Source organism: Sturnira hondurensis, unplaced genomic scaffold (assembly GCF_014824575.4).
Source record: "Sturnira hondurensis isolate 20B ecotype Veracruz unplaced genomic scaffold, ASM1482457v3 Scaffold0004136, whole genome shotgun sequence".
Classification (NCBI taxonomy): domain Eukaryota; kingdom Metazoa; phylum Chordata; class Mammalia; order Chiroptera; family Phyllostomidae; genus Sturnira; species Sturnira hondurensis.
Genome location: NW_028076767.1, coordinates 44,299,400 through 44,325,210, shown reverse-complemented (window position 1 = coordinate 44,325,210; position 25,811 = coordinate 44,299,400). Strand labels below are relative to the sequence as shown.

The 25,811-nt window shown below is 43.7% G+C and overlaps 1 pseudogene; it reads left to right on the top strand.

Annotated features, from left to right (window-relative positions):
• Nucleotides 1-25,490, top strand: part of LOC118985159 (uncharacterized) — a 62,257-nt pseudogene extending 36,767 nt beyond the window's left edge.
• Nucleotides 25,491-25,811: the final 321 nt, after the last annotated feature.

Sequence of the window (25,811 nt, the reverse complement as noted above, 5' to 3'; positions counted from 1 at the left end):
CTGGCTGAGCAACAGCCACTTCCATTGACAAAGCTTTTTTCTGTCCACAAGGCTATTATAGAGCCTAGAGTGTTTGTCTCAAATAAATTCCAACAATAAACTATACACGTTTAAATTAGGAGATATTAGACATACCTTTCTAGATGCCTAAAGCATGCACAAGTTTCATTGTATCTAGTAAATCTCTTTTCTTAGCCTCCACCTTGCCTCCTTTTGGAGCTGCTAGTGATGCTTGACTTCTAAACAGCTAGCAAGGGGTAGGTGATCAAAACAGAAATACTGAATAATTCTACCTGAAATAAGTTAGCTCACTTATCTAAAATAAGTTAGTTCAGTTATTTAACTATCACCAAAATTAAAGAATACTATGTCCAGTTTCTCAGTCCCCATGATTTGTGAAATACCTCAGATAAATTATAATTCTTTTGGGAGGACTTTCTTTAGTCTGTAATACCAAACCATCACCCATTCAATACATTTTAAAACATTTTATTTAGTTAGTTTTAGAGAGCAGGAGAGGGAGAAAAAAGAGAGGGAGAGAAATGTTGATCAGTTGTTTCTTTTTTTTTAAAGATTTATTTGCTTATCTTTTCATCTTTAGAGGAGAAGGGAAGGAGAGAGGGAGAGAAATATCAATGTATTTTTGCTTCTCATGAGTCCCCTGCTGGGAACTGGCCTGCAACCTAGGTATGTGCCGTAAATGGGAATCGAACTGCAGTCGTTTGGTTCGCAGGCCTGTGCTCAATCCACTGAACTACACCAGCCAGGGCTGACTGGGTGTTTCTTGTAGGCGTACCAACTGGGGACCAAACCCACAACCCAGGCATGTGCCCTGATCAGGGATCTAACCAGTGAACAGTCACTTGGTGAGATGAGGCCCAATCAACTGAGCCACTTTGGTCAGGGCCATTCAACACATTTTTAATGAGCAACTACTGTGGGCCAAGCACTGTGCCAGGAGCTGGAGATACCAAGGTGAACGAGATAGACAAGGCTGCTGCTCTCTTAGCACTTATATAACCCCATAACTTCTTTACTGTATAAGAATGACAGAAATGCTGTAGTGCTTAGACTTGGTCTATCTAACTAAACAAGTATCTAACACTGGGGATGAGTTTGACTATTAAATGTAGGAGAAGAGGGACTTGTCCTACACCTTCCATGGGAAGCCACTGAGGAGGAGAGGTAGGAATTGCAGGTTCTTTCCAGAAGCCCCTAACCAAGCCTCTGGCTTTTCTTTGTATCACTTTTTTTCCAGTCACTGGTGTCAGGCAGCCCCTCACTAAGTTACGATCATCCAGAAACCATTCGTATTATCCTTATACACTGCAGTGTGCTTTTCTAAATTATTGGGACTAAATTTCAAATGGGGGAGGTAGAGAGACGGAGCTTTACTTTACAGAAATAGAAGCGTTAGTACTGTATCTGAAAACTGGGTGGGTCTCCTGTGTGGAAGGCTCATCTTGTCCTCAACTAGTTCCCATTCCTGCCCCCGAAAGGTCAGTACCCTTCTCTCTGTCCGACGAGCCTCTCACAGGTACCACAGTCAGTTTAAATACTGACCCCAATTCTGTCAGACTTCCTAGACTGGAGAATGTAGTTTACTATGACTCCAAGAAAAAATGAGGAAATTCATGTACAATCTAACTAAACCTGTTCTGGGAAATTCAGCTGTTTTCACTACAGAGTACTAAACTTTTATTTTTCTTTTAATGGCATCAAATCAACAGTTGACTCAGGATTCAGGAACAATGTGGAATTGGGGACTAGTTGCCATTTCACTGTCTTCAGGGTAATCAAGTTGGGACCCCTGGCTGTCAATGAGGCAAGCACTCAGAGTTTGCTGCCTCAGCCATGGCTTTAGACATTGCCACGGCTGGCACCTCACCTTCCAGCTGCCAGGCAGGTCACCGGCTGTGGCGTTCCCCAGGCAGTAACCAGCAGAGTAGCCCATTGAATAGGGAGCACCAGAAACAGCAACTCGAAGAACAATCTCAGTGACACCCAAGCAGCAGTTTTGCTAACGGAAAAGGCCACATACTGATGTTGCTTCCTTAATGTATCCTCATAAATAAATGTTATCCTTGCCATCCTTTTTTTTCACTACAAGTTTTCTCCTGAGAGTGACTTGTAACATTCCTAGCAAAAACAAAAGCAGAATTTTATTCTAACAAAAAGCCAGGAATGTTAAAATAATGAAGCCCATTAAAAGGTGACAAATAAATAAATATTGCTTTAAAAGTGTCCTTAGGATTGCCAGGAAATATCATTAATTTCAGAATTGTTCAGATATCCAAGAAATTCTCCATTGAAAAAATAGTGTAAGAGCGCTTTATGTTTATAATTAGGTATTTTCTAATAAGGTAAATTGTTTTCTTAAATTGTGTAATCAGTAACAGTTAAATTCTTAACATTTGAAAAATTAATTTTTGCCCTGGCTGGTGTAGCTCAGTGGATTGAGCGCAGGCTGTGAACCAAAGGGTCACCAGTTTGATTCCTAGTCAAGGCACGTGCCTGGGTTGAGGGCCAGGTCCCCAGTAGAGGGTGCCTGAGAGGCAGTTGCATGACATCAATGTAACCTGGCAGCCAAGGAGAGTGGACTGGAATGCACATGTGAGAACAATGATGACTTCACTGTACTAGTCAGTGGGGGTGGTAGATACTTTTGAGTGAGCATGTGTACTGTGGCCATCAAATTCAAAATGACTGAGCAAGTAGAGCAACAAATATGCATCAAATTTTGTGTTAAGCTTGAACATTCCTCCACAGAAACTATTTCCATGATTCAGAAGACCACAGCTATGGGCAACTGGTGATTGGCAGCTCCATCACAGCAATCTGCCCACTCATGCATCACATCTCGGGCAGAGTTTTTTGACAAAACATCAAATCACCCAGGTGACTCAGCCCCTATACAGCCCAGATTTGGCACCCTGTGATTTCTGAGTTTTCCCAAAATTAAAATTACCTTTGAAAGGGAAGAGGTTTCAGACTGTCGATGAGATTTAGGAAAATACGACGGGGTAATTGATGGCAACTGAGGGAACTGTGTGAGGTCCCAAGGTCCCTACTTTGAAAGGGACTGAGGCATCATTGTCCTGTGTACAATATTCTTTGTGTCTTGTATCTTCTTCAGTAAATGTCTCTATTTTTCATATTACATGGCTGGATACCTTCTGTACAGAAATAGAATTTTACTGGCACCAGAATAGACAAATATGGAAATGGAACAGACTACAAAGATATGAAATGCAAACAAGTATATCTAAGTATTTTTATGATAAAGCTGAAATTTCAAGTCAGTGGACAAATGATTCAATTCATTGTGCTGGGAAAATTGATTAAACTGTGGGGGAGAAATAAGAAAGTTCAGTCTTCTGAGGGTCGTCAAGAACTGTGAGGATCTCAGATTTGTACTCACTTTCAAACTAACGAGTTAGCTTACCATAGTTTCGTGGATATGAAGACACAAGACTCCTGAGTCAGAGACAAAATTGCAGTAGCCACAGGATCAGCATCTGCACCAGTTCCCTGAGCGCCAGTTCTAACAGGGTGATGCACAGAGGGCCAGATCTGCACCAGTTCCCTGAGCGCCAGTTCTAACAGGGTGATGCACAGAGGGTCAGTTGATACTTGCACAGTGCGGCCTATCATGGAGAGGAACCCTGAGCTTAAGGAACTCAGTTCCTCTGTAATGGGCAGTAAGCCTACTTGACCTCGGCCCTGGACTGAGGCATTATCTTTATTACCTTGGACAACCCACCAACCTGCCCTCTGCTCCTAAGGGGACACCACTCCTGTCTTCCTAGGCTGTTGACATGCAAACATCATTGAAAAGGTATTTCAGAACAAAGGCAGTCAGAGTCTCTGCTCACAAGATGTGCAGCAACACAAGAGACATATGGAGAACTATCTCCCAACAGTCATTAGCTAGTGCTTGATTTTAAACAAATCCTAGATGGAATGTAAAAAAACAAAATGAAGGGAAGAAAAGATGAATGATAAAAAAAGGAGAAAAATACATATAAATGTTTCCTTACTTTTTAGGTAGGGAGTCCTTTCCAAACATAAGGTCAAAAGCAACTTAAAAAAAAGTATGAATTCGACTAGTGTGTAAAAATGTAAAGCCTATGCATGTTGAAGACACTATGAAATAAAGTAAACTGCGCTGGCGAACGGGGAGTTACTGTCCAAGGGCAGGGAGTCTCAGCTGGGAAGATGATGACATTCCGGAGACGGACAGCAGCAATGTGTGTGCACTTAATGCCACTGAACTGCACACTTAAAATGGTTAAAAATAGAAAAAAATCTTATGTTATGTGCATAATTTGAGAAAAAAATTAAATATTAAATTGTAAATATAAGCCAGAAATAACATCTGTTGTGTATGTGATAAAGGCTAATATAAGGACATTAATAGTAAGAAAATAATAGTAAGGAAAAAATAGTAAGGACTATAGGACTATTTTTCATTCAATAAATATGTATTAACAGCTATGATACACTAAGCATAAAATGAAAACCAAGACAAGGTAGTCTCACCTCCAAAAACCATAATGAGCTCCAAAAACTATTACAAAAAGAGAAACATCATAAAAATTAAGTGAAGAAAAGAGAGATGGACAGGCAGTACACAAAAGAAGAATTGATACCTATGAAAAATGGTCAGCTTTGCTAGCAATAAAATAGAAACGACAAACAAAATACTATTTTTACTTTTAGAATGGCAATGTTTTCTAAAGTGCTCAGTGTTCATGAGAATATTGGGAAATGGGTACTGTCAGACTCTCCTAGCAGGATTATAACTTAGCATGATCTTCCTGGCCTGCAACCTGAGTACAGAGATCAAAAGCTTTGAACAAATGCCTCCTCCCCACCCAGCTGTTCCCCTCACAGGAATGCACCCTGAGAGAATGGACTGAGACATGTGCACAGTACTGTTCATTGCAGCAGCATATGTAATAACGGCAAAAAACTGGAAGTGATTTAAATATTCAATAGTAGGGCATTAATTAATAGTATAATAGAGTCTTTAAAATGGCTAAAAAAAGATGGATAAAGAAGCTTAGCTATAAAAAAGTACAAACCGACACTGTTTTCAACTATAAAACAAGTCTGTACAGCCATGGAAAACATTAGCAAGGCGTAAACTAGAAGGTTGGCAATGACTGGCTTTCTGCTTTAAGCAGTTAATAGTGGTATTAAACAGTTAATGTTGAAGGGAAGAAAGTAACTGGCTCTTTTCATTTCACCAGAAATTTATCTTATTTATAGTTGAAGAAATATAACACTTAATTATAATTTAATTCATTCTTTAATGCAAAATGCTTTTCTGTGTAATCTTTTTAGCATTGCCTACTCCTATTTTAGATCATTCTGTTTCTCATTAAGAGGTTTCTAGGGATGGACTCTCTATCAGTCCTCCATGGGAAGGGCCTTGTAAAGCCTCTTTATTAAGGTAATTAAAAATTATAGCACATCATGATAATGGACACTTATGCAACTATTAGAAATTTAAATTATCTTAATCATCAAAGAACATGAGAAAGCAGGACAACTCTGCATGAGCACTACAGTTTCAACGACGTAATGCCGTATGTGGGAGCACGAGAGGTCATAGATGGAAGCCTAGAGATGTGCTACACTGGGAGGGCGAGATGGTGGGCAACCAGGTTCAAGTTTACTTCTTTGTTTCTATTTAAATTTTCAACAAATACAAAACAGAGAGGCTGAGTGAGTCTAGGAAACAGATTACTACTGTGAGAGAAAATTTAAATGATTGAGACGAGTAATTTTCAATCAGTGTGCCACAAGATTTTTTAAAACATGCAATTCCTGACTATTTAGACAGGGGCACTGACCTCTTTTCCCTTAGATTGTCAAATAAAAAATGACAATGGCCAACACAACAGCCATCTAGTGTGAGTGAATCAAAATTATACCTATTTTTGTCAGATCAGGAAAATATATATTTTTTGGTGTGCTGCAGAATTTTAGTAATCCGTTTATGTGTGCCCTGAGATGAGAAAGGCTGAAAATCACTGATTTGGACCAAGCCCCCCTGGGGCCTGCACTTATCAAGGGCTACAGCCTCCACTTTGCAAGCTCAACACAGTTCAGTCCATCTGTCAAGGGATGGTGTGGCTCTGGAGGACTGGTAAATATAACCCAGCTGTTTTTACAGTGTTTTAAGTCAAGAGCCTTTCTTTCTTGGGAAGTCACAAGAGTCTGTGAAACACAGAGCAAGCTGGCGTAGTGAAGCCAAGAAGCCAGGAGGGCCTCCTCTTCTGTCTCCCCCACCCGAATGCCCTAAGTTGAAACCTCTGGCTGCCTCATCTTGCAGAAGACTGATTTATAAAATAGAATAGCCATTTCTTGTCAGCAAGGAAGTCTACTAAGCAAATTCTAAGATCAAGTTAAGATGACTAAGGAAGTTGAAGTTGAGCTAGAGGAGCAGTAGGCAGGTTCCTCCAAGTGCTGGCTGACTGAGAACCGCCGCATCACGGCCGTGGCAGACCAAGCGCGGCACTCACAGCGCCCCGGCCTCTCTTCCACACCTGCGGGTCCGAGTCTCCGGGGCGGGGTGGGGGCAGGTGTCTGTGCCGAGGCACTCTCTCTCCCACACCAGCTCCATCAGCTGCCCCCTGCCCAGGGGTGTGTTTTCCCAGAGGGCAGGGCTGCTGAGCACTATTGTCTCATGACTGACAAATACTCCATTTTTCAAGACGTTCCAATATTCCACCTCAGTGTCCATGACTCTCTGACCTTACAACATTGTCTTAGGGCAGACGGCACGTCAATAATTAGAATCCAAGGTTACACATTCAGATGAGAGTTGAGAGAAACATCAGTCTCACTGGCAAATAATTTCTTGGTAATTTGAGAGGTTTCCAGAGATGCAATAATATCATACATATGTGTTTCAATTTCAGAGGGAGATACTTTCTTATGTTGCTAAATTTGGCTATACACTCTCCTTGGGTTCTAAAAATCTCTATGTAGTAATAAAAATCAATGCTCTAAAATTGAACTCCTAGTAGAAAACAAGAACAAGACACTTCAAAACTCCTCTCCTTCCTGGCATTCTCTTTTCTTTGACTAAAATAAAAAACTTCTAAAGAAAAGGTAATGTCAAGGGCACTGCTTTTTTTTTTTAATTTCACTTCTGACAGCAGAATTCAGAGCCCAAAACTTTGCATTAATTAAATTATTCTTTTGATAATAAAAGAGATGCATCTAATTCTTTGAAACAGTCGCGGCCAGATGGACGTATAATGTGAATATGCCAGTGTCTATGAAAGTTGTTGGATTGACTGCTCTGGGGACCAGAACTTGAGGTTTCTCTGGGAAGCAGCATGTCGGCTGCACCAGGGAAGGTTTTAACTCCGGTTGCCCAGTCCCTGTCACTGAGCCTCACCCCCCGCCCTGCTGGGGCCACCCGCTCCAGGTGGAAGAGCAATTTGCTCTCCCCTCCACTTAATCCTCGCCTGTCTGCAGAGACCTCCCCAAGGTGCCAATTGTAAGGATGGCTCTGGGTTTCAAACACCTGTCCACTAGGAACTAGACTTATCCCCCCAACGCCTTTCATGCGGCCACAAGACAGACATCAGATGGTAGCAACTCCTGGTCCCTCCTGAGCAGACGAGTTATGTGGAACCCAACAGCGCCCCGCTGCAGCCTCCTTATTTTCCGGATATTTGTCAGAGTGTGGAATTTTAACTGTAGACCAAAATAGAAAGCAAAATCTTTGGGAATCCTGCCAGAATGATAGGCAGCATGGCTTTGGTTTCATTCCATTTGATTCTCACAATCCTTTATTCTTGTTGTATTTGTGTATGTATTTTTTTGAAGTTTAATTAACATTAATTTTATGTGTTGCTCTAAATCCTTTACATTTATGGATGGTTTTAATCAGTGTAACCCCACAGGGTAGGTATCATTATTATCCTTCTGTTACAGAGAAGAAAATGAGGCACAGAGAGGTTAAGTAAAGTGCCCAATGTCACAGAGCAGTAAGTACCAGAGTTGGGATTCACACCCCAGCAATCGGCTCCAGAACCAGGCCTACGGTACAATGCCAATTAATTTCCCCATTTTGACAACAAATGAATCCAGGTACTGAGAGCTAACTTGATTTTCCAAGTCGCACAACTTGAACCTGCCTCTAATTTAAGCCCTGGATTTTTCTGCTCTAACAGCTTCATTATGCTTGTGTTGGTGCCCTTAGCTGCATTCTCCCAACCCATCGGGTTTACTCTGAGGGTCTCAGTGTGACCCCAATAGCTTTGACAGTCCCAGCAGGGCAAATTGGAGGCTAACTCAAGAACCTGCCTTTGCCCCGGCTCCCCTGGTCTCCACCACCCCAAAATAGGAGATCAGGAACTTCTCAGACACTAACTGAGAGCTAAGACCTTTCCTGCCCACACATGTTACCAGGACTCTTAGTTCACTCATTTGTGCTTTTATTCAACATATATTTAACGAGGTCCTACTGACAGGAACCACCATGCTAGGCATGGAGACACAATGGCGAGGAAGACATGGTCCCTGCCACCAAGGATCCCACAACGTACATACTAAGAGGCTATTCCAACATCCAGCACAAAGTGTCACAAGAGGGACAGGCAAGCTAGGGTGCTGTGCAAGGGCAGAAACCATGGGAGGCCCCCAGCGGAAGTGCCACCCACTCTTACCTCAGCACCCGGATGTGCAGCAAGTCCCCAGAGGGTATCACTGCCCAAGTTCAGATGGCCTGCGTGCAGGATCCTATAATGCCATTGAGGAGTTTTAAACCAGGAACTCACTGAACTAAGTTCAGTTCCCAGCACAATAATAATAAGCACTAACATTTATTGAGCTATGAAAATGTTCTAAACCTCTACTTGTTATATTTGTCTTAGCCTGGGCTGCAATAACAGAATAGTATAGACTGAGTGGCTTATAAACAACAGAAATTTATTTCTCCCAGTTCCGGAGCCCGGGAGGTCCATGATCAAGGTGCTGGCCAGTTCTGTTCCTGGAGAGAGCTCTCTTCCCCGTTTGCAGCGGGACTCCATCTTGCTGTGTCCTCACATGGCAGAGAGACAGAAGGGGAGAGCCAGCTCTCTGGTCTCTTCTTAGAGGGGCACTAGTCCCACCACGGAGCCTCTGCATTAACAACCTCATCTAAATCTAATCACCTCCTAAAGGCCCCACCGCCAAATACCATCACATTGTGGGTTAGAGCCTCAAGATACAAATTTTGGAGTGCACGTTGAGTTCACGGCAGTATTGACTGAATGTCCAGTGGTACTACAGGTTAGTGTTACTGCCCAATTCATGGATGAACTATAGAAGCATAGAGAGGTCAAGCCATGAAGTGGGAAAGCCAGGATTTGATCCCAGGAAGTCTGACTCCAGCGCCCATGCTCTTATTTAGTCCTCTAGAACCACTATCACCAAGAACAATGTTACTCAGAGTATTTATTAAATACTCTGAGTAACATAAATGTTTGAGAGATCTGATGGCCACTTTTTTACTCTCCCTGGTCCGAGGTTTGTTAGTCCTACTCCCTTTGGCATTACCTGAGAAGCTTTTTAAAAAGTTTATCCCAGAGAAATGAAAACTTCTGAGCTCACAAGTTTTTGTGAGTTTTTTATAAACTGCAGTGTTTATAGCAGTTGCATTTGTAATAACCAAACACTGGAAACAATATATCCTTCAAGAAGTGAACGGGTTGACTGGTATAGATTCATGCAATGGAATACTACTCTGCAACAGAAAGGAACAGACCTGATACACGCGACGGCTTGGACGGCTCTCGAGGGCATCATGCTGAGTGAAAAATGCCAGTCTTGGGCCGTCACATACTGTATGATTCCCAGTGCATGACATTCTCAGAACGTTACATAAAATGACAGAATGGCAGAGGTGAGGAACAGATTAGTGGCTGCCGTGGTGAGGTGTGGGGGCCAGGCGTGACTATACAGGGTAGCAGGAAGGAGCCTTGCCATGATGAAACGGTTCTGTATCTCGACTTCCGGGGTCACACAAATCTACACCTGTGATACACTGACACAGAGCAGTACATACCCACTGTACCAGTGTTGGTTTCCCGGTTTTGTGGCCCCTGGTTATGTAAGCATTGGGGGAACCAGATGAAGCATATATGGACATCTCTGTACTCATTTTGCAACTTCCTATGAATCTGTAATTATTTGAAAATTGAAAGTTTTTTAAAATGCCAATGCCTGGACCTCACAGACTCTGATTTAATTAGTCTGGGTGTCTGTGTGTCTGAGAAGTTGCCGGAGTTTGGCGCCTCTGAGCTGGTGCCTGGAATCCTACCACTGGAGGCTGCCTTTCGAGTTGAGATCTTGTCTCCAAGAGCCCCGAACAGAATGTAAGAGGAAGCTTGTAAGATTCGGTAGCTATCACCTAGCAGAGGACATGTCCCTGAGAGCCCAGGACACCAGACAAATCCTCGTTACTTATGAGGGGAAGGGGGAGGGAGGAATGTCCTAAAGCAGAGGGAATGATCAGCAAACAGCAGCATTAAATTTGCTCATTTGGCTGGGCTCCTTGCTGATGTTACCTCGGCAAGTCTGAGCCCAGATGCCCACAGATGGATCCCAGGTCCTGCAATAAGACTTTCTTCCCTTACTGGAGGCCCCAGTTACCAGGTCCAGTTTCAAGGCCTTGTCTATTTAATCTTTACCATGGTCTCATAGGGAGGGTTGCTGAGTCCCAGATGGCCAACACTGATTTACCATGTGATAAACTGTCTCTGGGACAGATCTAATACAGAAAGGTGCCAAGCATGTTTTCACCACCTTGCAACCCACTGTACGTTCACGTTTTCAAAGGGGTTATTAAATTGGTATTGATTAAGTGCAGGTCAAGAAATCAAGCACTTATGCTTGGCAGCTGGCAGCTCAGGTTTCTGCTGAAAGACTCCGAAACTTCCAAAAGAGTTTCAAGTCAAAAAAGGAAATAGATATTGAGCGTCTGAAACTCCCCAGTTTCCCTGGGACCACTAGCGAGATGGGAGCCACGTGTGCCCCCACATTAACACAGCGGCCACCCACGGAGCCTCCTGGGCAGCTGTGAGTGTGGAGAGTCCTGGAATGCATTTTCTGGTAGCTGCATCTGGGTAAGTGGCAGACTTCCTGGCTGCCTCTTTCTCTTTTATAGCCTCTTGGCTGTCTGTGTGCAGAGATGTTCAGGCAGCTGGGGACCCGCCTTGGGGCGGATTTGGGGTTGGAGTCCTCATGAGCAGCTTTGTTCTCTTAAACATTATTGTCATCCAACTCACCTATTACTGTGAATAATTTGCTAAGTTTGGCCATAAAAACAAATTCTTAGACAATCTCCAGTAACGGGTCTTTTTATGTCGATCAGGGGAGTTTTTTCCTGCCTTCTTTTTGTTTGATATGGAAATGAGCCTGAGAGCTTTAGAGGCAGCCAGGAGCATGGGAGAGAAAACTGTGTCCACCATAAAGGTGACCCCTGCTCTCCTCCGCAAGTCTTTGAAGAATTAGTTAGTAGAAAACAAAGACTCAAAGTAAATAAACATCAAACTAGAATTCCTTGGGGGTGTGCACAAATACCTCTGGGTGTCCGTAAAACACGTATTATGTAACACATGTTGCCTAGTTCTGCTATTTATGTATCATCTGTGACAAAGCTTCCTCGTGGAAGGAATTAACGGGGCTGAAAAGTAAAATCTTCTCAAATCACATCAACCTCTGGGTCCACAGTCATCCTGTTCTGGTCAAGGCAGATCTGCCTCCAAATGTCCAGGCCCACGGCAACTGCAGGCAGATGAGGCTGCGTGGGCGTGCGCAGGTGTTCCAGCCCTGGCTTCCCCTGTCTGTGCCCTCCTGTCTTAATTCTCCCCTTTTTAAGCATCCCAGGAACCCACCTGTTCTGCCTGCTCCCTGCCCCAAACAGGAAAGTTTCTGATGAAATCACTTGTTGAAGGGTTGGTTTATGATACCTTAATAGGCAGAGTGTCCGTCAACGTGTCACAGTAAGTAGACATTTGCAACCTAAGACTTTTGGCCTTTGTCCTATTTTCAAGCATTTCAAGCATTTCAAGCATCTGTGGGTGGATGCAGGTAGGGAAACAGTAGAGGACTCCATGACTTTTCACTAAACTCAGCTGATTGGGGAACATAGGCCTCAAGGCAGCTTGATTTGGCTGCTCTAGGGCAGAGGTATTTGCAGTTATTGTTCCCTAGCTTCTTTTAAAGCCTGGGTCTTTCACCATCATGGAGTTCCCATCTGGCTCCTCGCTTTCCCTCTCCTCTCCCTCTTTCCCTGCTCCTCTTCCCTCCCTTTCCCCCACTTCGCTGCCCTGCTCCTCCTTCCCGTGGCTCTGCTCCACCTCCCCAGGGACACAGTTTGCCTTCCAGCACAGCTGATGCCACTTCCCCTTTACCTAATGCTATTTTACCCCTAGTAACCCTCCTTTTAGATGGTCAGGAAATGAAGTCCTTCATCTCCTGTGGTAGAAAGAATACTTGTGCTACGAGTCCCCAAAGCCTGAGTTCTGTCCCAAATTCCAACACTATCCTGCTGGCTGACCTTGCATGCATCAAGGGCCTGTGCTTCCACATCTATAAAACAATAGATTAGATTTCAAGGCCTGTCTCTGATCCTAGAACAGAAGCAAAACGAAAGAAAATGGTCTCTTATTTCACAGGCGAAGAAAATGAGACTCGGAGTGGTTAAGAGCTCTGCCCAGGGTCCCACAGCTAAGACCGTGTGCATGTGCAAGGGGCTGGACTTGCTGTTATTTTGTAATCAAAACAGGAAAGTTCAAGAACTCCACATTGCTTGGTTGCTTTTATAAGAAAATGGTGTTATTTCTTCATATTATGCCAAGAGAGCAGAGCAATGCATAATTTTGTCAATTATGAATTGGGGACTTCCAGCCAATATGGAGGCGTAGGCGGAAACACTGTGCCTCCTTGCACAACCAAATTTAAAGACAACAAAGTTTTAGTAACAAAAACGCAACCAAAACACAGAAAATTTAACTGTACAGAAGTCTGACAACAACAAACCATTCTGCCAGACCAGTAAGAGGGGCGGAGCCAACGGCTGGTGGGGCCAGGTCACACAGAAAAAAGTAGCTGGACCAACCAAGCATGCAAGTGGCGGCTGGCAGATCCCAGGTGTGGGGTGGCAACGGGTAGACCCAGAGGGGGCGCAAGGTAGCTGGCTGACTGCGATCACATATTCACACTCAGATAAACCAGGCACAGGAACAAGCAGTGAGACAGACTGCACAAACCAGCGCCCCAGTGACGAGAATTAAAGCCTAAAAGCTCCAATTTGAAAAACTTTAGGGGTCAAGGTGCCAGGAGAAGCTCCCAGGCTCACAGAGAGTTCGTTGGAGAGACCCACAGGGTCCTGGAGGGTGCACAGGCCCACACACCAGAAGGGAACCAGTACCAGAAGGGCCAAATTTGCTTGCAGGAAGCAGCAGAGGGGACCAAAATCTGAGAAAGCACAGAACAAACACCATTGTCCCTCTCTGACCCCACCCCCACATACAGCGGGGTTAGAGAGGAGGCAGTAGTGTTAGTTCATCATCACCAAGCCCTTATTATACAAAATGTTAAAGGGACTTATATAAGAAAAAGAAGATAAAAATATGAACAGTGAAAGGACAGCACACTCACAGTTATTAACAACCACACCTAAAACAAAAGCAAACTAAAAGGACAGCTAGGTCAGGAGCAGAACCATAGAAATGGAGATCACATGGAGGGTTAGCAACAGGGGAGTGGGAGGAGGAGAAGGGGGAAGAAGGTACAGAAAATAAGTAGCATAGACGGTAGGTAGAAAATAGACAGGGGGGAGGGCAAGAATAGTATGGGAAATGTAGAAGCTAGAGAACTTGTGACACATGGACATGAACTAAAGGGGAGGGGGAATGTTGGGGGAGGGGGTATGCAGGGTGGAGGGGAATGAAGGCAGGGAAATGGGATAACTGTAATGGCATAATCAATAAAATATATATTTTTAAAATGAATTGGGTAGAGAAGAACAAAACACACAGGTATTTTATATAGTTCCTCCCTTTTAGATTTAAATTTAAGCCATGATATTTTTATGTGAGAGAAGGTGTGTGTAACATCAATGTGAGAGAAAAACATCAATCAGCTGCCTTTCTCCAGCACCCCAACCAGGGACTGAACCCACAACCCAAGCACATGCCCTGACTGGGAATCAAACCTGCAACTTTTCTGTTACAGGGATGATGGTCCAACCAATTGAGTCACCCAGCCAAGGCTAAGCCATCATATTCTTATGTTGGTGAGGTCTGAAGAAAAACACCATCATGGTGTCAAATGGCCTTTTTTTTAATAAAAAGTTATTAAAACAATCTTCTGGTGCTAGGATGGGAGTCCAGGGCCCCACCCACTCAGCAGCTGCTCCCTGGTAAGGAATGACAAAGGCCCCTCTCTGGGCAGGCGCAGGGAGGGAGTCTGGGCCACACTGAGAGGCTGCCTCAGGCTGGGAGGCAGCCTCTGCCCCAGAGGCATTTATCTAAAGTGCTTTGAGGAACTTGGACACCTGAGGGCACCTTTCTGAATATTGAGAAAAATGAATGCTTTCAGCATCTTAAAAACCCATCCTAACTAAATAAGCACAAAATATTGCTATTGTGGGTAAATAATAATTATTCTAAAGGCACAGCTACGTTAGAGTGACGCAGAGGCCTTCAAAAAACAGTCACCGAGTCCAAAACAGACAGCAATACCCTCATTTTAAGCATCTATGCCAGCAGCAGCAGGTAAATGAATTCTCATTTATTACTGCCAGATAAAAGTAAAGTTACTGAGTAACTGAAAAAGTGCTGCTGGTACAGAGTCCAGGTTTTATTTTTAAAACACAACGTTTATATTAAGCAAATATTACCCTCAAAAATTCCTAGGTTTAATAGGAATTTCACTGTATGGTTGTAAGTGATGGGAAATGATAACAATAAACACTGTTGATATGAACACGAAGAGTCATATATATGACCATCAAAGCCCCTTTAGTGGGACTGGTAGAAGTCTCCGTTCATGCACACAGCAACTCCACCACGTGCTTGGTAACCGGACTTTACTGTACAGGAGAAAATTCAGACGACTGACTTTAAAATCTCTCTCCCCAACACACACACACACACACACACACACACACACAAAATGTGGTGTTATTACATAGCATGCGATTTTTAGGGTTTCGTTTTATGTATTTTATTTGTATGAACATAATCACATTGGGGACTGGTAAGGACCTTTTCTTAAACTGAATGGAATTTCATCAGTCTTGTAGCTGGCTATCCCCACGTCTTCCTCGGTCAGAGAAAGGACGGTGAGACGGAAGTTCCTCCTTGGCTGAATGGTACGCAGAGTTCGTGTGCAGATAGACTAAGACATCTTGAGGACTGGGTAAAAACTGGCGTACTTTAAGATCAAACACACACACACACACACACACACACACACACTCCAAAATAATTACATTCCCTAGAATACTTAGCTGCTGGGGAAAAAGAGAAGAGGCTACACTGGGATGCCCATCTCAAGAAGCCGCCCTCCCAAATCATTCACAGTTCAAGAAATAGCTCACCCAAGAGATGATATATTGATGAAGACATATGATTCATGTTGTTTGTTGAATATTTTACTAGAAAAGGTCCTAAGAGGTCATTTAACCCAAACCCCTTAGTACATATGCTTCCTTGCAACTCAATACATTTTAAGCCCACCTACCATATACAGAGCAGTGCACTAGAATAGTAGAAAGACTATATGCACCTGTACTTTTATTGCACTAAATTACATGACCTGCAAATATCATTCATATCAAAATTGCTAAAATTGCAGTTTAAGGTTCTGTGGGCAAGGAGCAATTAATTGGAAAAGGGAAGGCTCAGCAACCTTCATAGAGGAGCGCTGCCCAGTAGGATGCAGCTACTGAGCACTGAAATGTGGCTAGTGAGAGTGAGGAAATAAATTTTCAGTTTAATCAGTTTAAATGTAAATAGTCACATGTGGCTTTTGGCTACCAAACATGGTCTTAGAGGATGTGAGATTTGAGCAGAGCTCTAAGCAAGGATAAATAGGAGTTTGATAGGTATAGAGAATTAAAATTCCAGCCCTGGCTGGTATGGCTCAGTGGATTGTGTGCTGCCCTGAGAACCAAAGGGCCATCAGTTCGATTACCAGTCAGGGCACTTGCTGTAGGCTGCAGACCAGGTCCCCAGTAGGTGCTACACAAGAGGCAACCACACATTGATGTTTTTCTCCCTCTCTTTTCCCCAAACCCTTCTCCTCTATCTAAAAATAAGTAAATAAAGTCTTTTAAAAAAATAAAACTAAAATTCCAAGCCAAAGGTAGTGCTTGTATGAGTTTATGAAGGTAGGAAAGCTTCAGGCATGGCTAAGTGAAGACCTAATACCTCATACAATTGGAATGAAAAGTGGGTAGCAGGGTAAAGTGGAAGATACGGTGGGAAAATTCAAAACTATTGAATGGTAGCCTGGAAAACAGACACTTATCAATTCCATACTCAGCAGGGAGACACTTAAGGTTTTTTAGCATGATAAAAACATAAGCTGCTTGGTGTTTCAGAAAAGTAGTCATCAGTAACGTGCAATACGGGTCTGTTCTGTTTACCTATTCTGTGTAACGAACCACCCTATCCACAGTGGAATTAAACAGCAACCATTTCTTTGTGCTCATGGGTTTTCTGGGTCAAGAATTTGGACAGTGCAGCAAGTATGGTTTAGCTCCGCTCCATAATGTCTGGCACTTCAACCAAGGTGAATCAAACAGCTGGGGCCAGAATCATCCTCAGGCTTTTTCCTGTTGGCTCCTGGAATGGGATGACTGAAAGGCTGGCCTCAGCTGGAACTGTTGACCAGAGAGAGCATCTATAGTTAGCCTCTTACGTGCCTTGGGCTTCTCGTGGTTGGGCTCCAAGAGGGAGTGTTACAGCAGGGAGCATCTGGAGAGGGAGCAGTCCAAAAGAACCAGGTGGAAGCTACTTGCCTTTTACTGACCTGGCCTCTGAAGTCACTTCTACTGCATTCTTTTGATTATAAGTGAATCACAAAGGCCAGCCAGACTGTGGGATAAGAGATATTGTTGGGATCGTCTCTGGAAAATGCAGTCTGCCACAAAGACCACAAAATGGGAGTTGGGAGATAATAAAGGCTTCAACCAGGAACATGGAGGTGAGAAAGAAAGAGAAGTAAGATTTGTACAACAACATGAAATTAGAACTACCACTGATGGAAAGGGGAGTAAAGAAGGAGGAAGTCCAGATGAGTGTGAACTTGAACTAACTTAAAAGTCATCAATTAGAAATCTGGGGGAAATGAACTTATTTAGAAAGTGGGAAAGGGGCTGTTTCCTGGGGATATATTTACCTTGGAGAGCTGGTGGGACATTCTTCAGGAGATATCAAGGAGGAAAATTAGTGATGCAGGGCTGGAGCTTCAAAGAAAGGTCAAAGTTAAAGCTGGGGAAAGATTTGGGAGTCATGAGAGATGGAGATGATCAAAGAATTACATGTCGTAGGAATTCAATAAATATTGATTGACATAACCCACTGTAGCTGGGACCAAAAATAGTGTTTGCAATGAAAAACATATATCAGTCTTTGGAGAAATCCCTAAAGGAGAAATAAATGTCTAGGAATGAGGACCAGGAATTAAGGTGAAGCAATTTCAAAATCAGCAAATGTAGCACTATCTAAATTATCTCATTCAGTAGCTACTCCAACGTCTTTCTAGGCTAAAGAGCTGAAAACTGTATTTTCCAGACTCTCTTGCAGCTAGGGTTCCAGATATATGATTCAGATTGTGCCAATCAGATGCAGCATACCAAATTTGCAAGGCAGACATAAACAACAGAGAGGCAGGAACTGTGCTTCTGCTGTCCCTACCACTACAGTTGTGGTATATTTGGTTTTCACTATGACAGCTGCAACAGCGGTCCTCATGTCCTAGCCTACTTTTCTATAGTTTTGCTTTCCCCATTTTAGTTACCAGTGGTTAACTATCATCCAAAAATACTAAATAGAAAATTCCAGAAATAAACAACTCATAACTTTTAATTTTTTGAGCCATTCCGAGTAACATGAAGAAGTCTTGTGCTGCCCCACTGTCCCGCTGGGATGCGAACTATACCTGTGTTCCATGCATCCATGCTGCATATACTCCCCACACGTTAGTCATTTAGCAGCTGTCTGTTATCAGGCAGACTGTTGTGGTACCACAGGGTTATGTTCCAGGAACCCTTATTTTATGCTTAATAATGGCCCCAAAGCTGAAGACTAATGATGGCTGGCAGTTTGGATATGCCAAAGAAAAGCCATGAAGTGCTTCCTTTAAGTGAAAAGGTGAGTATAGTACAATAAGTATTTTGAGACCACATTCATATAACTTCTATTACAGTATTGTTATAGTTATCGTATTTTATTATTGGTTATTGTTAATGTCTTACTGTGCCTGATTTATAATTAAACTTCATTATAGGTATGTATGTATAGTAGTTATACATGGTATTTATTGGGTTTGGTAGTATCCGTGATGTCAGACATTCACTGGAAGTCTTGAAACATTTTCCCTGCAGATAAGTGGGGACTACTGTATATGCATTTATCAAGAGGCAGGGTACACGATAGCAGGGGCAAGATTCTGAAGCTGGGCGGGGGCCATGGTGGCTTTCCAGTAGGCAAGCAGCCTTCTGATTCCACGGCCTCCTGATTCCAGGTTAGGAGTGGGGGCACAGCAGTGGTTCTCTTGTCGACCTAAGTCTGTAGTGTGGTTTTGGAAGTCATTCCTGAAAGCTCAGCTGAGACTTTGCTTCTTTGCTCTGGAAATCTGTGAGACATTTCATGCCTTGAAAGTCCCTTTCTGCTCAAACTGGGTGGAATGGATTCCATTCTCTGTAACTGAACCCTGACCAGTACAGTAAGCAAGAGATCCTGGTGTATGTCTTGGAACCCTTGTAATAGCCACCTAATCAAACCTTAGAAAAATAACTAATGAGAAGGATTTCGGGGAGCAGCCATGAAAAAGTGAGAGGGAACATAGAGCGAGTTAAGAAGGGGATCAGTGCTGGTCCCCCCAAAATGGCGCATCTGAGTCTGAGTGATTCTACACCAGGTACAGAGTAGAGAGAACAGTTCCAACTGAAAACTAAACCATGATCCTAGAAACCCCCCCAAAGGGCATCATTTCTTGAAACCAAAAACCCACGCGTGAGACTCTTGCCAAAACTAGAGGAAGTACAGGTGACCATTGGAAGTACAGGTGACCCTTTAAATGGAAAGGGACATGTAGAGATCTGATGTTTGTGCAAGTCTGTCCTCACCTGGGCCATTAAAGATGTACGAATATTGACTTACTTCCTTTAAATTGGAGCCTAAAAACTTCCCGGGTAAATAGCTGATTCTGTGTGCCCACTGGTGGCTTGGGGTGAGGGTAAGGCAGGGAGAAAAGAGTATCTAGAGGTGGAAAAAAAGGTCATGGATCCGCACTATAATCCTTGAGGCAAATACCCATCTCCTTGTGTAACACAGATAGCAAACCGTTCACATGGGACTGACATTTTTACCACAAGGCAAATAACCTAGAATGTGGCCAATAAATTGCTCCAGACTTCTTATTTAATGATATCACAGCAGACCCCCATACACATTTATATGTTTTTCCAGGTAATAGAAAGAGATATGCATTCACTCAGGGAATCTACTGTGATGGTTAAAAGGTTGTCCTCTGTAGTGACATTACCTAGATTCAATTCCAATAACAAGAGGCAAGATCTTAGGTAAATCCTTTAACCCCTCTGTGCTACAATTCCCCCACCTATACAACAGGGGTAGTGTTGGGATTGGCAGCAGCATCATGGTCCTCCAGCCACAGCTGGATAAGAACAGTCTCACTATGAGCTCCTGTGTGGGCACAAGCTGTGGCCACCTGACAGACTATGACCAGCAAACCAGAGCACCATGATGCAAATCAGGGACCTCCCCAGCATTCTTTTCTCCAGCCTAAGTCAGCCAACCCCATCCTCTTCCATCCAAGGTACTGGGCTTGGAGAGTTGAGCACAGAGGGCCCAGAGTTTATTTACACTTCTTGATATGCACACAGGATCTGTATTAGGCTTCCATCCAAAGTAATTTTTAATATATTAATACATATTTTAATTTTATTGCTATATCCAGATCAAATTTTCAGAAATATAAAGATTATTGTTTAGCTTGAAGGATTTATCAGTTTCACCTGTATTAAGGGATGCCATCTGAAACAGGTAATAGCACATGGTGAATCCTCCCTTTCAATGCTCACGTTCCCCACAGCACTATAGAAATAATGTGTGGAAGACTCAGTTCTTTCACTCTGGTGTGGGGTCTCAGGAAGCCACCTCACTTCCCTGGACTTCACTTCCTTCATCAGCCCTCAATATCCTCCTCAGGATTCTGTGACCAACCCGTGGCTCCCCTATGACCTCCCTCTCCCCCAGTCCTGGAATCCAGACTCTCCAAGGGCAGAGCATGTCTTCTCTATCCCACGGCTCCTCCAATACACCTGTGCTCACCTGAGCGGATGTCTTTGCACTCAGTACAGATTTTGTTCCTTGTGCCTAGGAAGAAAATGAAAGAAAACGGAAGGTACCCACCCTAAACTTCTGCAGGCCCTCGCCACGGCTTTCAGTCCTTGGACTTCTCTGTGCCTTTATTTCTTCTGACATCAAGTGGTTCTTGGCAATATCTTCTCCTAAGATATTTCTTTTGTAATGGGGCTTTGTGCTACATGACCAAAAAGAACATGTTTATTAGGTGACCTCCCTCCCATGGGAGGTGGGTGGCACTTCAAGATTCTTTTTCCTGTCCCACGTGACAGCCCCACAGGCAGGACATGAGTGCTGGCCCTCTCCTTACAAGACAAGAAGGTAAGGAGAGGGGCCACATTCTTGTCTGCAGAAGTTGCAACGGCCACAGAGTGTACTGGAAGACAGGACCTAAGCGTGTGAAAGGGATCAAGGAAAAACCACTAGGACAAGCCTGTCAGAAGCAGGTATAAGCATCCTGATCTGCAACAAGTTTCCCCCTGCACTTTCATGTGGGACCTCCACCTCTCACTCTTAACAATGACTTCACCTTGCATTTTTCAAATAAATAAATAAGAAGCTTCCCCCTGAGTTTCACTTGGGGCCACCCGAACCAGAAGTTCTCTCCTGCAGTAACACCTGGTTGCTTCTCTGCCAGGGAAGAAGAGCTTCCCCTCTCCTCATTAGAGGGAGCCTCCACCCTGCTGACGCAAAACCCCAGTTTCCAGCAAGCACCCCTTTTCCTAACATTTCCTTTTTCGACATCCTAAAACACAAAAACACTTTTGCTTTGACCCTGCTATCTGTTCTAGCTGCTTCAAACGCTGCTTCCTGGCCCCACTTCAGTTCTGAAGCAAAGGCACTTTCTGCTTCTTACTACCCTTTCCTCTGCCCAGACCCCTGCCCTGCCCACTGCCCTTGGGCACTTCCATTGGTCTTGATCATTCTTCCACCTCCAGTTTTTTTGCCTCTTCTTACCTCTCAAACTTCTTCCCTTAGGCTTCTTTCATAGCTCTTCTCCTTTTGTTCATCTTGTAATTGTGGTGCCCCCCCGACCCCCAATTCTCTTGGAGCCTTTTTCTAGCTGCTTGATGTCCATCACTCTCATGAGCTCACTTACTCAGCCATCACTGCTTACCAAAGGCTCACAAGTCCTTATCTCTAGCACTGTTGCTCACACAGCCCACTTCCCACATTTCCAACTTTCTGCAAGCATTTCCCTATGAATATCCAGCCCACATCTTGGACTCATCAGCCCCAAACTGAATTCAGTGCATCTACTTAACTCCAGACTCTCTCCTTTTCTTCTTTTCTCACTTTTGTCAGCAACTGGACCGCTCTTGCTGCCTCACAGGCTAAAACCTCAGAGTCCTTTTATTTTTTAACAACTCTATTGAGATATAATCATATATCCTACAATTCATCCATTTAAAGTAGTTTTTGTGTGGCTACAAAGCTTTGCAACCATCATCAAATCAACTTTAGAAATTTTACCCCCACCCAAAAACAAACCAACCAGCCAACAAGCCTGTGCTCATTAGCAGGTATTCCCTGGTCTGTCCTCTCCACATCCCCTCCAACCCCTAATGTACTTTCTGTCTCTGGATTTGTCATTTGATATTTCATATAAATAGAAACACACTGCATGTGATCTTTTGTGACTGGTTTCTTTCACTTAGCATAATGTTTTCAAAATTCATCCACGCTGTAACAGTTAGGTATCATTACTTTCATCCCTTTTTACGGCTGAATAATGCTCCATTGTACAAATGTAATATGTAACACAGTTTGTTTATCCATTCATCAGTTGATAGACTTTGGGTTGTTTTTACCTTTTGGCTGTTATAAATAATGCTGCTACAAACATTCAAGTAAAAGTTGTTTGCGTGGACATATGTTTTCAATTACCTTTTTTTTAAAAGATTTTATTTATTTATCTTCAGAGGGGAAGGGAAGGAGAGAAGGAGAGAAACATCAATGTATGGTTGCCTCTCGTGAGTCCCCCACTGGGAACTGGCCTGCAACCCAGGCACGCGCTCCGACCAGGAACCAAACCGCGATCATGTGGTTCGCAGGCCCACGCTCAATCCACTGAGCTACACCAGCCAGGGCTCAATTACCTTTAATATATACACAGAAGCAGATAATAACTCCATGTTTAACATTTTGAGAACTAAAAATTATTTTTCAAAGTGGCTGCACCATTTTTCATTCCTACAGCAGTATATACGAGTTCCAATTTCACCACATCCTCGTCGACACTTGTTACTATCTTTTTCATCACTAGCCCTCCTAGGAAGTATGTACTGGTATCTCACTGCAGTCTTGATTTGTATTTCAGTGATGGTTGATGGCTAATGATATTGAGTACCTTTTCATATGCTTATTTTCCTTTTGTATATTTTCATAAGAGAAAAGTCCAGTGAAATCCTTTGCCTAATTTTTATTGGGTTAGTTGGAGTTGGGTTTTTTTTTTCATTACTGGTTGTAAGAGTTCTTTGTACATTATGGACATGTCTCTAGGTTACATAATTTGCAACTGTTTTCTTTCATTCTGTGGATTGTCTTCTCACTTTCTTGATGATATCCTTTAAGCACAAAATTTTAAATTTTGCTAAAGTTAATTTATCTATTTTTCCTTTTGTCACTTGTGCTTTTGGTATATCTAAGAAGGCTTTGCCTAACTCAAGGTCATGAAGATTTATTCCTAAGTTTTCTTCTATGAGTTTCATAGTTTAACTCTTCCATTTAAGTCTATGATCTATTTAGAGTTGATTTTTATGTATAGTGTAAGAAAGATGCCCAACATCATTCTTTCACACATCGATATCCAGTTGTCCCAGCACCATTTATCTAGGGATCTTTTTTATTCGTCCTTTTATCTAATTCCAACCTGTCATCAAGTGTTGCTCCTTTTCCCCTTAAAGTATCTGTCACCCTTTCCCCACCAGGCCAGTTCCCAGTGGAAGCCTTTACCATCTCCTACCTTGATGACTGCATCAGCATCTATCCTTCCAAGCTCTCAACAAGCCAACCCTCCTAGGGAACGGAATTCAAGAAATGGAATTGAATTCCCATAATTCACCTGCTAGGGAGCCTACAATAAATTCCTGCTACAGGTAGCATCTAGGCCAAGATCTTCTCCCTGGCTTCTCTCGCCGGCCCCCACCATGTCTACACCAGCAAATCAAAGATGTAAAACTTGATCTTCCATGTCTCTTTAGCTCCTCACTGGAAGGGGAGTTCCCTTTCTTTGTTGTCCTTTCCCCTCTCAATCATCTTCCTTTCTATACCCCACCCCATTAAAATCCACAAAGGTCCTTAAAGGCTCCTATAAGCCCCAGCTCTTTGATGAACCTCCCTCAACTCCCCCAGCCCTCAGCAATGCTGCCCTGCGCCCTGCTGCCCTGGTGTGCCCTGTAGCACCAATTGCTGTGGAAATGACAGTGGTGCACAGAATCCCACTGGGCCACCCGACACCGATGAGCAGTTATTGAACAGCTACTGAAGTTCACAGCACTGTGCAGGCACCACACATTCATGCAAACGCTGTTTCCTCCTGCCATCAAATGGAGGGATCGAATCTGATGAGATAAAAGATCCTTCCAAAGCTACAATTCCACTCTTTCATCCATGCTATATTGATTCAATTTTGAAGTTTAAGCTTAAAATTAACTCCAGGTTTCCAGTGGAGGGAACTTTCCAAAAATAAGCCAGCGTTTTCCAAAGATCCCAGCATTATCTTTTTTTTTTTTTCTGTTTGCCATTGAATGGGCTGGGCCTGTTAATGATGAAGCTTCGGTTTAGGGCTCCTGTGATTGGGTCTGCAGTTTAAACTAGGAGACCAATCCAAATCTCAAAGTTAACTTAGTATGAGGTTGCAACCCCTTTCCCCATGGCCACCATTTCAAGAAACAAAACAAAACAACAACCTTTCAAATTGAAGAGGCAGAGTTTGATCCCTTCCATGTTGAGTGATGAAAACAATGGGAGCTTTCTGCTCCAGTACGACTTCAAAGGACTACCGAGTAACTGCTCTCAGAATACTAGGTTGTGGTGACTGAAGAAACGCCCAGGCATTCTCCTGCGACTCTGGGCCCTGTTAACACCTTAATGAAGCAACAACTCTGTACTTACTAACTAGGCAAATGCAGGAAACTGGAGGGTTGAGTCTTTGGCAGAGAGGGGGCAAGATCTGGGGCAAGATCTGTAAAGCAACACCCTGCTTTAAAGAGCCAATGAACTAAGAATTTGTTTAAATGTCTTAAATCATGTGATTTTAAAAATCACCTAAAGATGGTTGGATTGACTCCAGAGGCATAATTCCTCGGTTGTGAGGGTGGGGTGGGGGATCCCTGAGGTGAGACACCTACCAGGCTTGGTCCCGAAGTAGCAGCACCCCAGAGTTCCCAGCAAACACCTTCCTCTGCCCCCCACCCCCGCCCCACTGCGCCCCCACCCTGCCTGTAGCGGATCCCGGAAAGCTCCGAGCAGGCCCGCCAATCACGCAGGTGCGTCCGAGAGCTCGCCTACCCACCTCTTCTCGAAGGTGGCATCCAGCGGCGCTGGCCGCCTGCCCGCAAAGAAACTGCGTTGCAAACTCCCCACTTCGGAACCTGCTGCTTGGAGAGCAGCGTGGGTGGGACTCCTCCGCTCCAGCGGCCGCAGGGAGGCTTGTATTCAACCTCCCCTGCGGTGCTACAGTTAGAGTTTGCTCCCAATTTGCCGCTCTCCCCACCCGATAACCACCCTACCCTGGGGCTGGAGGACCACGGAGGAGTTCCTGGGTCCACGGGCGCACAAGCACACCCACCAACAAAAGAAAGCCCATTAAATCTCCCCTCCTGTGAACTCATGCCCCAACGGATGCCTCTTTGAACTGACCCCCACCCCCGCAGCCTCGGAGCCGTCTGGGGCGCGCCGGGCCCTCCCAGGCTCCCTCCCGGGCTCCCTCCCTCCCTCCAGGCTGCGCACTTTCGCAGTACGCTTGGTCTTTGATGTCTCTTTACATTATCGCAGAGCAGCGCCACGTTCTTCCCCGGTGCGAGGCTTTGTGTAGCGCAACTGACATTTGGCCTTGATACCTGTATCTCTTGGCGATTGCAACAATTTTCTAAAATAAATATTGTACTTTGATCTCCCAGCATTGCATTTTTAATGGATGCTGCAAACATCACTTCATTAAGAATAACTTTTTCA